This window comes from Anolis carolinensis, unplaced genomic scaffold (assembly GCF_035594765.1).
Source record: "Anolis carolinensis isolate JA03-04 unplaced genomic scaffold, rAnoCar3.1.pri scaffold_9, whole genome shotgun sequence".
In the NCBI taxonomy this organism is placed as follows: Eukaryota; Metazoa; Chordata; class Lepidosauria; order Squamata; family Dactyloidae; genus Anolis; species Anolis carolinensis.
This window is the reverse complement of record NW_026943820.1, coordinates 25125181-25140249: the sequence shown is the minus strand read 5'-3', so window position 1 is coordinate 25140249 and position 15069 is coordinate 25125181. Positions and strand designations below refer to the sequence as shown.

General features: G+C 39.7%; 1 protein-coding gene across 1 annotated transcript in view; it reads left to right on the top strand.

Moving 5' to 3' along the window:
* LOC100567007 (dipeptidase 2) overlaps positions 1-15069 on the top strand; it is a 51229-nt gene that overhangs the window by 12606 nt on the left and 23554 nt on the right. Inside the window, exon 2 of the mRNA XM_062961893.1 lies at positions 13929-14119. The gene's annotated coding sequence lies outside the window, so the exon portion shown is untranslated. The remainder of the gene's footprint in view (positions 1-13928; positions 14120-15069) is intronic.

Below are 15069 nucleotides of genomic sequence, written 5' to 3'. Positions count from 1 at the left end.
TAGTTCACCAAGAGCTCAGAAATAAATATATGATTCTTTCCTTTTTAAAAAGACTTTTTCCAGGCTTGCACAAATTCAAAGCATCAGAAGATCGAGACCGAACCACCAGCAGCTGTAAACCTCTAACTCTATCACATCTAACCCTTCAACTGCATCATCTTTATGATTTTGTGTAACTTGTATCTTTCAACTGTGTATTTTTTTCGTGTCAGGAGCGACTTGAAAAACTGCAAGCCGCTTCTGGTGTGAGAGAATTGGCCATCTGCAAGGACGTTGTCCAAGGGACGCCCGGATGTTTTGATGTTTTTACCATCCTTGTGGGAGGCTTCTCTCATGTCCCCGCAACTGTGTATTGTATCTATTTCTTATATATGAAACTAGCTGTGCCCGGCCACGCATTGCTATGGTGAAGTATGGTGGTATGGGAAATAAAGTATTGAGGAATTGGTGGTTGTTAAGGTAAAGGGTAAAGGTTTTCCCCTTACACTAAGTCCAGTCGTGTCTGACTCTGAGGGTTGGTGCTCATCTCCATTTCTAAGCCGAAGAGCCGGCGTTGTCCGTAGACTCCTCCAAGGTCATGCGACCGGCATAACTGCATGGAGCGCCGTTACCTTCCCGCCAGAGCGGTACCTATTCATCTACTCTCATTTGCATGTTTTCGAACTTCTGGGTTGGCAGAAGCTGGGGCTAACAGTGGGGGCTCTCTCCGCTCCCCAATTCAAACCTGTGGCCTTTCAGTCCAGAAGTTCAGCAGCTCAGCACTTTAACATGCTGCGCCATCAGGGGATATTATTTCCTAAAGGTTGTGAACATACAATATTTCTGATTTTTTTGTCTGTTAGAGGCAAGTATGAATGCTGCAATTAGGGAAAATGATTAGCATGTAATGGCCTTGTAGCTTTAAAGCCTGGCTGTTTCCTCCCTGAGTGAATTTTTTGTTGGGATGTGTTAGCTGGCCCTGATTGTTTCCTGTGTGGAATTCCCCTGTTTTCAGAGTGTTGTTCTTTATTTAGTGTTCTGGTTTTATTGTTCTGTTTTATTATACCACAGTAATTTTTATATATTCTGATTTTAGTGTTTTTAAATACTTGAAGCCAGATTGTATTCATTTTCATGGTTCATAGCAAAATAATAATAATAATAATAATAATAATAATAATAATAATAATAATAATATGATAGTAATAATAATGACTTTGGTAATATACACTGCTTCACTCCCTTCCCAGCTTCCTTTCTGGAAGAATCTTAGCAGGCCCTGATTGTTTCCTTTGTGGAATTTCCAATTTCCCTGCTTTCAGAGTGTTGCTGTTTATTTACTGTCCTGGTTTAAGAGATTATATTGTTCTGTATTATTCTATCACAGTAATTATTTCATATTACAGTAAAATCTCAGTTACCCAACATTCGCTTATCCAATGTTCTGGATTATCCAATGCAGTCTGCCTTTTAGTAGTCAATGTTGGAATATCTCTCCCAGGATTTTATTTTGATGTTATACAGAATAGTTTGTCGGCAACAATTTCTGCATCTGAAGCAAATCTTGATTGGAGGATTATATAACAATAGCCTGGGTTCCTTTTGATGTTGTTTACTGTTCAATAGAGGTTTCAGATTTCTGAAAAGCATCAATTTTTTTGTCTAGATTTGATTAGGTCCTTTGTGGAGCTGCCCTTCATCAGGCCTCTGCAAAAGCACTCGAAAATCACACTGAGGTGGGTCTTTGCAGCGCAGCAGTGGAAAAAATACTCAACATGCCTATTACAGAGATGTGACCATTGTTAAGTGGATAGTTAGCTGAATCATTTACTCTGGCATGCATTTTCTGAGGAATTTACAGACACATTTATTTCTGGGTATCCACGAAGACCCCTGATTCTGGGGAAGCTGTTTGGAAATGCTGCTGGGCGATTTAATCCTGTTTACTTCTGAATAAGCACACTATCCTGCTACCTTGTAGCATGAATCATAAGAGTCATCTTTTATCAGGGCCGAATATTTTTATTTATTTTAAACTGAACATCTTTAGTTGCATATTCCTGCATGGTAGCATAGGGCTAGAATAGATGACCTTACCAGATCTATAGGAAGAAATTGTTTTGGAGAATGATGGAATCTCCTCTGGTGATCTTCAAACAAAGGTTGGATGAGCGTCTTTCAGGAGTTCTTTAGTTGTATGTTCCTGGAGAAAGGGGGTTGGACTAGATGACTTTTCGGAATCCTGTCGCCATAAGTAGATTATGGCTTGCCTCAGAGGATACTGGGTTCCCTTTCTTTGGAGAACTTCAAACAAAAGTTGGACAGATGGCCAAATGGGGTTGGACTAGATGATCCTTGGTGGTCCCCTTCCAATTTTACTTGAGAATCAAAATATAATGTGACTAGCTGTGCCCGGCCACGCATTGCTGTGGCGAAGTATGGTGGTATGGGAAATAAAGTATTGAGGTATTGCTGGTAGTTAAGGTACAGGGTAAAGATTTTCCCCTGACATTAAGTCCAGTCGTGTCTGACTCTGGGGGTTGGGGCTCATCTCCATTTCTAAGCAGAAGAGCCGGCGTTGTCCATAGACACCTCCAAGGTCATGTGGCCGGCATGACTGCATGGAGCGCCGTTACCTTTTTGCCGGAGCAGTACCTATTCATCTACTCTCATTTGCATGTTTTCGAACTTCTGGGTTGGCAGAAGCTGGGGCTTTAGATAATCTGTGGAAGTGGCCGAAGTGAAGACTAACTCTGCCTGTCCCCTGGGCTGAGTCGGTTGCTAGGAGACCAAGTGAGCAGAGCTTAGACTTCTAACTAGCAGCAATTGGATAAAAACAATTATTCCTCTCCCTCTAATTAGGACTTTATTTTTCTTTTCTTTTTGTTGTATCAACCTAGAGCCGTGGATGATGGGTTGTGTTGTCAAATTTCGAGGTTGGGGGGCCTGTAGTTTTGTTGTTTTGTCCGCTGCCCTGATGCCATCACTCTTTTATATATATAGATACTGCAGCTAAAAAAGCCAATAGGATTTTGATTTGTGTCAGAAGCAGTATAGTGTCTAGATCGAGGGAAGGCATGGTGCCTCTCTATTCTGCTTTGGTCAGACCTCACCTGAAAATACTGTGTCGTATTCTGGGCACCACAGTTTAAGAGAGATATTGACAATTTGGAAGGTGTCCAGAGAGGGGCAAATAAAAGATAAAAGATTTGGAAACCATGAATCCCTGTGAGGAGCATCTTAAAGAACTGGGTCTGTTTAGCCTACAGAAGAGGTTAAAAGGAGCCATGAAAGGAGGCATGTTTAAATACAGTAGAATCTCACTTATCCAAGCTAAACAGGCTGGCAGAAGCTTGGATAAGCGAATACCTTGGATAATAAGGAGGGATTAAGGAAAAGCCTATTAAATATCAAATTAGGTTATGATTTTACAAATTAAGCACCAAAACATCATGTTTTACAACAAATTTGACAGAAAAAGCAGTTCAATACGCAGTAATGTTATGTTGTAATTACTGCATTTACGAATTTAGAACCAAAATATTATGATACATTGAAAACATTGACTACAAAAATGGCTTGGATAATCCAGAAACTTGGATAAGCGAGGCTTGGATAAGTGAGACTCTACTGTACGTGAAAAGGATGTCGTAAGAAGGAGAGTGCAAGCTTGTTTCTGCTGCCCTGGAAACTAGGGCTCAGAGCAATGGTTTGAAATTACAGGAAAGGAGATTCCACCTGAGCATTAGGAAGAACTTCTTGACTTTAAGAACAGCTGTTCAACAGTGGAACTCTCTGCCCCAGAGTGTGGTGGAAACTCCTTCTTTGGAGGCTTTTAAACAGAGGCTGGATGGCCATCTGTCAGGGGTGCTTTGATTGTGCTCTTCCTGCATGGCCCATGTGGTCTCTTCCGGTTCTATGTTAGTTACGGTCTTTATAAGGTAGTACAGCTTGTCAGCTAAATCAGTTTTATCAGTTTATTAAACTGTCTGCACTTTGCGCATCTTTTACCACTGAGTCAACTGGGTCTTTGGATTGATTATAAGGTTTAGATATTATACACAGCTTCTACCTGTTTTCTCCCCAGCTAGAGAAAACTGGTGGCTTCTTTTCTCCCCAGGAGGGACTGTACGTGTCTTTGTATTTATGAGAAACATCGGGGGAATATCACAACTTCTCCGCAACCAACTCAGTGTGAAGCTGAATATAATATCTTGAATTCTGTTGGTGATGCATACATGTGTAATATCAGAGGGTGGTTGTCTTTGTCCTTCTGTGCTGCAGATGGAGATATCTAGCATCTCTATTTGAAACAACATCCCAGCCTTTACATTGTGGACACCCAGTTTCATAAGTTCAAGAAAATCCAAAACAAGATGGGTTCAACCTACAAATGCATCTAACTTCAGGTTGCAGTTTCCTCCTCAGCATCTGGGCAGCTGGTGGCAAATGCAGCTGTTGAGGAGCTTCAGGAAGCTAGGTGCCCACCTCATCTAGAATTGGTGGACATTTAGGAATAAACCTCACCATCCTTTATAGTGCCGATTCCCAAATTTTGGTCTTCATTATATGGGCTGTGTCTATGTTTAAGTTACACAGGAGATACATATCTTCCAACAATCATTTTACAGAAGAAAACCAGGATACATGTGGCCAAGCAACTTGTGGTACAAAGTGATGGGCTCTCAAATCTGAGAAATTCAGGTCTGAGAAATGATGTTTTTCTCTGTAAGAAAACTGGCTCTTAAAGTGCAGGGCTTCAAGGCCTGGCCGAGGAGTCAGAAGTAGCCATAGCAGATAAGGAATAAATGAAGAGATGAGTGATAAGGAGGGTTCCCAGGAGAAATCAGGCTTTCGGAGAATAGCACAGTGTAATAATATATTTGGAATATGTTCAATGACTACAGAAAAAGACTTAGACTACGATTTTTGGATGGGATGATTTTAGTATTGAATGTAATATTTTTAAATGTTTAATATGTATACATTTTAATTCAATTTATTTTAAGCTTGATGTTTTATATGTATTTAAGGCATACATAAATGGAATAATTGCCATATGTAAGCTGCCTTGAGTCACCTTCAGGGTGGGGTATAAATAGGATAAATAAATAAATAAACTACCTGTAGCTATGGAGATCAACAAAAGTTTCTGTTTACAAATCAGAGTCGAAAATAGAGTACGCTGGGCCAAGAGATTACATGGGAAAGTTGGTGAGAAAATTCATGGGAGACATAATGCTTTCATAAAGGTAAAGGTATAGGTTTCCCCTGACGTTAAGCCCAGTCGTTACCGACTCTGAGGGTTGGTGCTCATCTCCATTTCTAAGCCGAAGAGCCGGCATTGTCCGTAGACACCTCCAAAGTCATGTGGCTGGCATGACTGCGTGGAACGCTGTTACCTTCCCGCCGGAGCGGTACCTATTGATCTACTCACATTGGCATGTTTTCGAACTGCTAGGTTGGCAGAAGCTGGAGCTAACAGTGGGCGCTCACTCCGCTCCCCAAGTTTGAACCTGGGACCTTTCGGTCTGCAAGTTCAGCAGCTCAGCCCTTTAACACACTGAGCCACCAGAGGCTTTCATGGGTCACTATTAAACAACAAGTTGTTTACTTTAAGGGCAGTTCAGGCAACGTGGCATTAGAGTGAGAAGCTAAGCCTGAGTTCTCTTGCAGTGGCCCTTGCTAGATCAGGCCAAAGAGCCATCACATTTAGCTTAAGAAATCATAACCAAAATCCATTTGCAGACACACATTTAGAAGAATCTAGATGCACATATGTAAACATACTGGGGCTGGGGTGGAGAGAGAGAAAGAGAGAGAAAAATCATACATATATTCAACACCAACTTCTTGGCAACTTATAGGTGGATTTTATAACAGCAGTAAAGCAGTTCATTTCTGGGAATCTGATTAAATTGAGCTGAGGTTCATTACTGCTGTACTTTACTGCCACTAGAACATCCAAGTACTGTGACAACTCATTTTCCTTTGAAATCCACTCAGGCAGAGTTATTTGTGTAGCTGAATTTTGCAATGCGCTTTCTCCCCGAAAAAGCATATTTTAGTTAACAAAGCCTGAGTGAAAGAAGATCCCTTTTACAAAGTCTTTTCCTGTCTGCCCAGTCCTCCCTTTTCTTTCTTGTCCTCTGTCTAGTTAGAAGTTTTGTTTTTGTTTATGTAGTACCACTTTGGGAGGGTGACAAAATATATCCTCTCAGTCCTCTAGTGCAACTCTATAGCATTCTTGGACCCCAAATCCTTTATTTAAATATTATAGTATTATCCACAGCTTTGCATGGATATCTATGCAAAGTCCAGGAACATCTCCCCCATGGATATTGAGGTTGCGCTGCTCATAATTATAGCATTACTATTTCATTTTAATGTTCATAATTGCCTATTATGGACTCATCCGGTTGTACTTTAGTGAGGCCCTAGGGTTCTTTGGCTGAGATGTTTTTAACCACTGCAACTACAAATCTCAGGAATCCAAAAGACAGGACCAGAGCGATTAAAGTGGAATGTCAGTGCTGTGATTGTGTATTTTGAAAGGACTTCTTGAGGTTACCTTCAAATACAGGGCCAGTGAAGTGTGAAGTGTGTGAAGTAGGACACATTGCCACCCAAGTTTGAACAAATTTAATATTGTTTGAATACGCTTGCTTTATGAGCTACACAGTATTGGAGAGCAAACTGAACATGGCACATGGTCCCAGTCTTCCCTGCTGTGGGTAAATGAATACACAGCCTTTCATTTAAAGTATAGAAATTATTCCTGAATTTGAATGCAAACATATGTGCACTAGGAGACTATTGTTGATGTGGTTCCTTCCTTCCTTTCAGTCACCCCCAGTCCCATTTTACTCTGGCACTCTTTGGCAGAGAAGATGAAAGACCTGATAAAATTACAACTCTCAGCTTAACAGTTAAAGTGGTATCAAACAGCATTAATTCTACAATGTAGATTACCTTAGGTCTCTGATCTAGCATCTTGCGGAATAAGAGGAAGAAAGGGAAGCAGCAATAGCAGCAGTTGCAGCATTAATGTTCATCATTATGGTCATGCTGTTTGGATAACTAGCACCACAGTGAAAGAGAACTTGTGCCTGGTGAGCATATGTTAAAGCAGATTGGCCAAAACAGAGAAACCAACTCACCAGGTTGAAGACAATGTCACTTATACACCGTCTTCTTGGTACCTCCATCAGATGTTCCATTAAAAATAACAGGTTGCACTATTATTTGCAGTTTGATGTATCCATGCAAAGTCTATAGATATGGGAGTCATACTGGATATTTTACAGGAGTCATGGAAGCAGGTCACTTTGAGCTTTGGTGCCCAATCCCCTTGGAAGTCCAACTGGTACTGAAACTGACTTTATTTCAGCACCATGTTTCGGAGGCATTGCAACCATAGCTTGGTTTTGATTGAGTGTTTCATCTCTGTTTTAAAACATTTTTGCCCAGATGTTCAGACATGGGCCTTATACCTAGAGATTTTGGGACTGGTCCTTTGAAGATGTGGCACTGGAGAAGGGTTCCAGTTGAGGGAGAAAGATCTCTTGAGGTCCTAGGCTTTGTTTCTGTACAAACCACAAGGCTCTTCTTCTTCTTCTTCTTCTTCTCCTCCTCCTCCTCCATCTCCATCTCCTCCTTCTCCTTCTTCTCCTTCTCCTTCTCCTTCTCCTTCTCCTCCTTCTCCTTCTCCTTCTCCATCTCCTCCTTCTCCTTCTCCTTCTCCATCTCCTCCTCCTCCTTCTCCATCTCCATCTCCTTCTCCTTCTTCTCCTTCTCCTTCTCCATCTCCATCTCCTCCTTCTCCTTCTCCTTCTCCATCTCCTCCTTCTCCTTCTCCATCTCCTCCTTCTCCTTCTCCATCTCCATCTCCTCCTTCTCCTTCTCCTTCTCCATCTCCATCTCCTTCTCCATCTCCATCTCCATCTCCTCCTTCTCCTTCTCCTTCTCCATCTCCTCCTTCTCCTTCTCCTTCTCCATCTCCTCCTCCTCCTTCTCCATCTCCATCTCCATCTCCTCCTTCTCCTTCTCCTTCTCCTTCTTCTTCTATCCTGTCCTTCTCACCCCGAAGGGGACTCAAAGCGGCTTACAAATAATATTTACATACAGTGTATTATATCACTAGCACAGTACACCACACCACTATACTGTAGTATTACCAGTAATATTATATGTAATAAATAATATATAATTAATATTATTATATTGTATTAATTTTTCTTTTCTTCATCTTGAACTATTATTTACCGCACACTCCCAGCTGACCTAACATCTCAACCATATCTCCTAGTCTCCTGCTACGAGTTGCCTTCACAAGATTTTTTTTCTCACATATAAAAATTGAATGTCACCTACCAAGTGGTGCAAAATATGGTCAGGAATGTTTCTTGAATTGTTGCAAATGGCAAAGACTTCTGAATGGCTGAAAATGACTGGTGCTCTGGAGATGCTGAGGGCTGCTGCTGCACTTGCCTCGGAGATGTGAAATAAATTTATTATCACCCTCAGCTGATTCATCTCTCTTACCATTTCCTAGCACAATTCGAGACAGTTCTGTTCCTCGGACCAAAATTACAACTTCTCATGTATTTCACTGCGGCAACAGCACATTGATCGTATTCTTGTACCTGACATCTGAATGTGTGAAAAAGGCAAGAAAATCAGGGCCTAAAAAGTCACAGCAAAAGTCACAGAATTACTGTATATACTCGAGTATAAGCCTAGGTTTTCAGCCCTTTTTTAGGACTGAAAAAAAAAAAACCCTCAGCTTATACTCGGGTGAGGGTCCTGGTGAGCTTATATTCAGGTCGGCTTATACTCAAGTATATATGGTATATTTATTATTTTTCTCTATTATTATTGGTATTGTTACATTTATTATTTTACTCTATTAATTATTATTATTACATGTATTATTTTGCTCTATTATTGTTGTTACTTTTACATTTATTTTACTCTATTTTTATTATTATTAATACATTTATTATTTTACTCTATTTATTATTGCATTTATTATTTTACTGCATTTATTATTATTATTATTATTACATTTATTATTTAACTCTATTATTATTAAAAGGATTCATAAGCACATTTATATTGAAGAAGATGAAAATAATGATTAATCAGAATTGAACAGTCATATCTTAAATTACAGTTTGATGTAAAGATTCAAAAACATTTAAACTACTGATGCCTCAATTAATATAATTTTATTGGTATCGCGGCTTATACTGGAGTCCCAGATTTTTGTGGTAAAATTAGGTGCTTTGGCTTATATTCGGGTTGGCTTATATTCAAGTATATTCCAAGGTGTTCCCTCCTTGGGTTTTAATAATGCTGTACTTAATTGGTTTTATCTTGTTTTTAATTATGTTGGTGCTAATCCATGAAATATCCTGACATTGATACTTGCAGCATTTTAATGTTTTAAAGATTTATATAGGGTTTTAATGGCATGTTTTATATTGTATTTGATGGTCTGGCTTTTGTGTATTTGTTTGTTTGTCTTGCATGCGAAAGACCTATGGTCTAAGCATTAAATAAATTTGGATTTGGATTTGGATATTCAAGTATATATGTTATGTTAATCATTCAAGGATTTCCAGATAAAAAAAGGCCTGAATCCTATTGTTCGATCCAAACTAGAGCAGACTTGGTGAATCAATTGTTGATTCAATGCTTATGAAAATTTATTTGAGCCAATGGGTCTATACCAGGCATTGGCTAACTTTGGCCCTCCAGGTGTTTTGGACTACAACTCCCACAATCCCTAACAGCCTCAGGCCCTTTCTTTTTTCCCCTCAGCCACGTAAGTGCTTAATACTGTATGCTACTATATTTTACTTTAACCACCACCTTTGAAATCCAAGGGTTGGAGAGGCAGAGAGCTTGCTTGGCTGAGAATTATTCTAACCCCCCCCCCCCCAAAAAAAACTGCAAATCCCAGGGCTCCAAAAGAACTAAGTCAAAGTGAAATCACAGTGTTGTTATTGCACAGTGTGAAGGGACCTGTAGACTGTGGTCCTGCATATTGTATCCCATCTCTCTTGCCGTCAGTTGTTTTAGTTCATCCTAGCACTGAAATGGGTTCAAGCGCAGAAACATATTTCCACATCTCATCGCACCCACCTGAGCTCCAAAATGGCCCTCCTGCAGCTTCTGGATATTGGTGGCTGTGATGCTGAGAGTCACAAGTCAATTTTTTTTAATAAAACCATCTCAGCTTCAAGGGAAGATCGTTGTGTCTGAAGGATCAAGAACGGAAACATGCATTTCTTTGAAAGTGTCAATTCCTGTTTGAAGTTTTCTACTTTTATCTTTTTTTTATCCTTCAGATAAAACAACTCATTGCTTGGATGCAATGAAAATGTCATTTGCAATTTCTTGTCAATAGTTCTGAAAGCCTGGTATCCAAGCTCTCTGAGGAGCAACTCAGGGAGCTGAAGAGGTTTCGCCTAAAGAAGAGAAGATGAAGAGGAGGCATGATCGCCATGTTTAAATATCTGAAAGGATGTTGTGTTGAGGAGGGGGCAAGCTTGTTTTCTGCCACTCTAGAGACTAGGACATGGAGCAGTGGATTCAAGCTGCAGGAAAAGAGATTCCATTGAAACATTAGGAAGAATGTCTTGACCAGGGGTCCCCAAACTAAGGCCCGGGGGCCGGATGTGGCCCATCGAAGCCATTTATCCGGCCCCCATGGCACAAGGGCAGAAGGGGGTTGGGCTAAATGACCCAAGAGGTCTCTTCTTCTCTTAAAACCATTATTATTATTATTATTATTATTATTATTATTATTATTATTATTATTATTATTATTATTATTATTAGAAACACAACAAGATGAGTCCACAGCAGACACTCTGCTGGCTGTTATATTGGATCATATGTCGGACATTTCCCAAGTGTCTAGGACTGTGTGATGTATCGGCGAATAATGTGTGCAGATCCCAGTAAGGTGGCCTTCTGCAGCTGACAGATGGTAATTTTGTTAGCGCCGATTGTGTTAAGTGCAGGCCAAGGTCTTTAGGCACTGCACCCAGTGTGCCGATTACCACTGGGACCACCTTGACCGGCTTGTGCCAGAGTCTTTGTAATTCGATCTTTGAATCCTCATATCATGTCAGCTTTTCCAGTTGTTTCTCCTCAATCCTTCTGTCACCTGGGATTGCAACATTGGCAATCCATACTTTGTTTTTTAACACGATTGTGAGGTCAGGAGCATTGTGTTCCAAAACCCTGTATTATTATTATTATTTATTTATTTATTTATTTATTTATTAATAACATTGAGGCTGGGTGGCCATCTGTCAGAGATGCTTTGCTTGTGCTTTTGGTGCACAGAGGCAGAAAGGAGTTGGACTAAATGGCCCAAGGGGTCTCTTCCAACCCTCTTTATTATAATTATAATTATTATTATTATTAACATTGAGGCTGGGTGGCCATCTGTCAGGGGTGATGTGCTTGTGCTTTCAGTGCACAAAGGCAGAAGGGGATTGGACTCAATGGCCCAAAGGGTCTCTACCAACCCTCTTTTTTATTATTATTGTTGTTATTATTATTATTATTATTATTATTATTATTATTATTATTATTATTATTGCTCAGTGGCCAACTATAGTCCGGCCCTCCAATGGTCCAAAGGATCGTGACATGGCCCCCTGTTTAAAAAGTTTGGGGACCCCTCGTCTTGACATTAATAGCCTGTTCAAAAGAAGGATATGCTCCCTCGGAGTCCAGGGCGACAAACTTATTTTTATTGAGGAGCCACGTCAGTCTTATAGTTGCCTTCAAAGGGTCATTGAATCCTTGGATACAGAGGGCAAATTATAATTTTTGTAGTGCTTAAGACACTTTAGTGTTTTTGTCCAATTTGAGCCCCATGATGTTATTAAATGACAACTCCCATCATATTTGATTATCCACCATGTGGATTGGGAATCATGGAAATTGCAATCCTACAGCACTTGGAAATTACTTAGGATTCCCTTTGCTCTCATCTAACTTTGTGCTGGTTGTAGTTGTGTCCCTAGGACGGAGAAGGTTCGGAGCTGGCATAACCTGACTCTTCTCATGCCTTATCTGCCCTTTTCTTGGTTTGGTTTTGCAAGTGGTTCTGACAGCAGATAGTTCTATCTGTTGGTAAGAAAATCTTTCTACCAGCAGAGAGCACTATTGCCTGTTGATAGAAGAGCATCACTTCTGTCAAGAAAGCATCTCTACTTGCCATTTTTTACAGGCAGAAGAAAGTGACAACAAATCCTAACACCTTCTGTAAGCAGAAGACAAATAAATAAATAAATACGAGGGTTATCCAGAAAGTAGATTACGTTTTAGAATTAAAAATGAACTAAATATAGGAGAAAACATTTACCATATGCAGTTGAAAGCCACATCCAAATACCACTTCTCAACATAGTCGCCATTCAAATTTATCCACAGGATATAAGTACGGAAATTTATGTATGAGGGTTATCCAGAAAGTAGATTACGTTTTGGAATTAAAAATAAACAAAGTATAGGAGAAAACATTTACCATATGCAGTTGAAAGCCACACCCAAATACCACTTCTCAACATAGTCGTCATTCAAATCTAGGCACTTATCATAGCAATGAATGAGCTTGGCAACTCCTTCCCCACAAACTCTGCAAGTGTGGAGAAGAGCAAATCACAGACCACGTACTACAATGCAGGCTGGGCTCTGCCACATGCACAAACTTTGTATGTGTTTTTTAAAAAATACATCATAACTGTACCCCCAATTCGCTTCTGACACAATAAATAAATAAATAAATAGAAGAGCTGGAAGAAACCACAATGGTCAATTCAAGCCCCTGCCATGCAGCCTCTGCCCAACACAGCGTTTTGGTGACAATGCGCAGCTGTGGAAAGAGGTGACCAGCTGGTTGAGCAGGTGCTTACATTGGCTGCTATGTTGGGCTGGCTCTGGTCATTGGTATCACTTATGCCAAGTAGGTGTGGAAGGTGAGGAAGACCCTCAGCCATTGGTCAATTTTAGATAAACCGAGATATAAAAATCCTTTGTTTGCTACGCACATGTGGCGATGGCCATTTTCATGATACAGCCCTCTGGTGTATGTACGGCTGTTCGCCTTCTCATAGCTATCAGAAAATAAATCAGAAAATAAGAAAATCAGAAAATAAACTTTGCTTTTTGCATCTCTCACGAGACTGAGTTTCTCTGACTAATTTCCCTCCTGAGCCAGGACCCTTTGAAGGTAATTGTCTTACAAGATAACCATGAAAAACCATTGGTCGACCTTGGCCAAGTCTCACTCTCTCAGAGGATAGTGATGGCAAACCTACTCTGAATTAACCTTGCCAGGAAACCCTAGGAGGGTTGCCATAAGTTGAAGGTGACTCTGACGAACACTGTTAGTCCCAGGACTAAAAGCTAAAACTTGTAGGAAGCATTGGAGGCTTTTTAAAATCTTTTATCTGCCTTCCTTCTGTGTTCTTTCTTGCCTTTTCTTCCTTACTACTACTACAAGGATTTTAGAGTCTTGTGGGGTTTACGCTTTTGCCCCTAACTCCAGTGAATGTAGAGGTATGGTTGTATGTTCTCCTCTTGTGCAGGGTTCAGGAACCCTTTTTTCTTTTCTTTTGAGTGAATGAGCAAGCCATTGGCGATAACATGTCTCCAATGGGTATGGTCAAAACCAGGAGTCATAAGGTCCAGGTGCCAAAGTGTGTTGAACTCTACTTTTGATTCCTGTCTTTCTGATACTCCCACTCCCCTTACTCTTGCTGCAGAATGGATTGCCCAGGGAGGAATCATCCATTCTTGCCAGAAACCTGTCCAGATCACTTGCCAAGAACTTTCCGAAATAGGTCTCAAGCTGCCCAAAATAAGCCTGGCCTCCGGCTGCACTCTTGCCTTAGCGTGTGTGTGTTACTTCACTTTTACAGAAAGGAGGAAGAGGCAAAGAACCCAATGTGACCTCCAATGTGTCAGAGATGATATTGAAAGGGCCAAGCAGCTTCCTCTTAATCTTTCCCAGTCATCTGTCATCGTGTGACGTAAAGGCACAGCAGAAGCGCTGTTCCTCCAAGTTTTTCTTCTTGCTGCAAAACTCATCATTGCTGTCGGCCAGGGTTTGGTAAGGAAGTCTTTATTTCCTTCAGTGTTGTGGGTTTCTGCTGGGAAAGTGATACGTTGGGAGCATTTTGGGAAAAGGTTAAAAATAACATGGCTCTAGGAGGATGGAAGTGGGTAGGTTCTGTGCAATGGCACGCAATGAAAGTGGAGATGGGTGAGGGCAGATCAAAAAGAGGCATCTTGAGAATCTTTTTTTAAAAAAATATTTTTATTGAAAGTTTTGTGTTTAAGGTTAGAAAAGAAATATGAATTAGCAAGTAATAAAATTTCCACATTGAAAGTGGGAGAACACTGATTGTTTATAGGAAAGTAGGAAATGAGATATAAAAAAGGAGAAAAGGAAAAAAAGAGAAAAAATATGAAAAATATATAGTAAAAAGACAGAAAAAATAGAAAAAATAATAGTAATAAAATGGAAAAAACGATTTTTTTTTAAAATGTTGACTTCCATCTAACTTTAACTGGTTCGTCATATATATATATATATATATATATATATATATATATATATATATATACATACATACACATACATACAGTAGAGTCTCACTTATCCAACATTCACTTATCCAATGTTCTGGATTATCCAACACATTTTTGTAGTCAATGTTTTCAATATATCGTGATATTTTGGTGCTAAATTCATAAATACAGTATTTACTACATAGCATTACTGCATATTGAACTACTTTTTCTGTCAAATTTGTTGTATAACATGATGTTTTGGTGCTTAATTTGTAAAATCATAACCTATTTTGATGTTTAATAGGCTTTTTCTTAATCTCTCCTTATTATCCAACATATTCGCTTATCCAACGTTCTGCCGGCCCGTTTATGTTTGACAAGTGAGACTTTACTGTATGTATGTGTGTGTGTGTGTATATATATATATATATATATATATATATATATACACACACATATATAATTAAATGTTCGTAAAAATTGGTA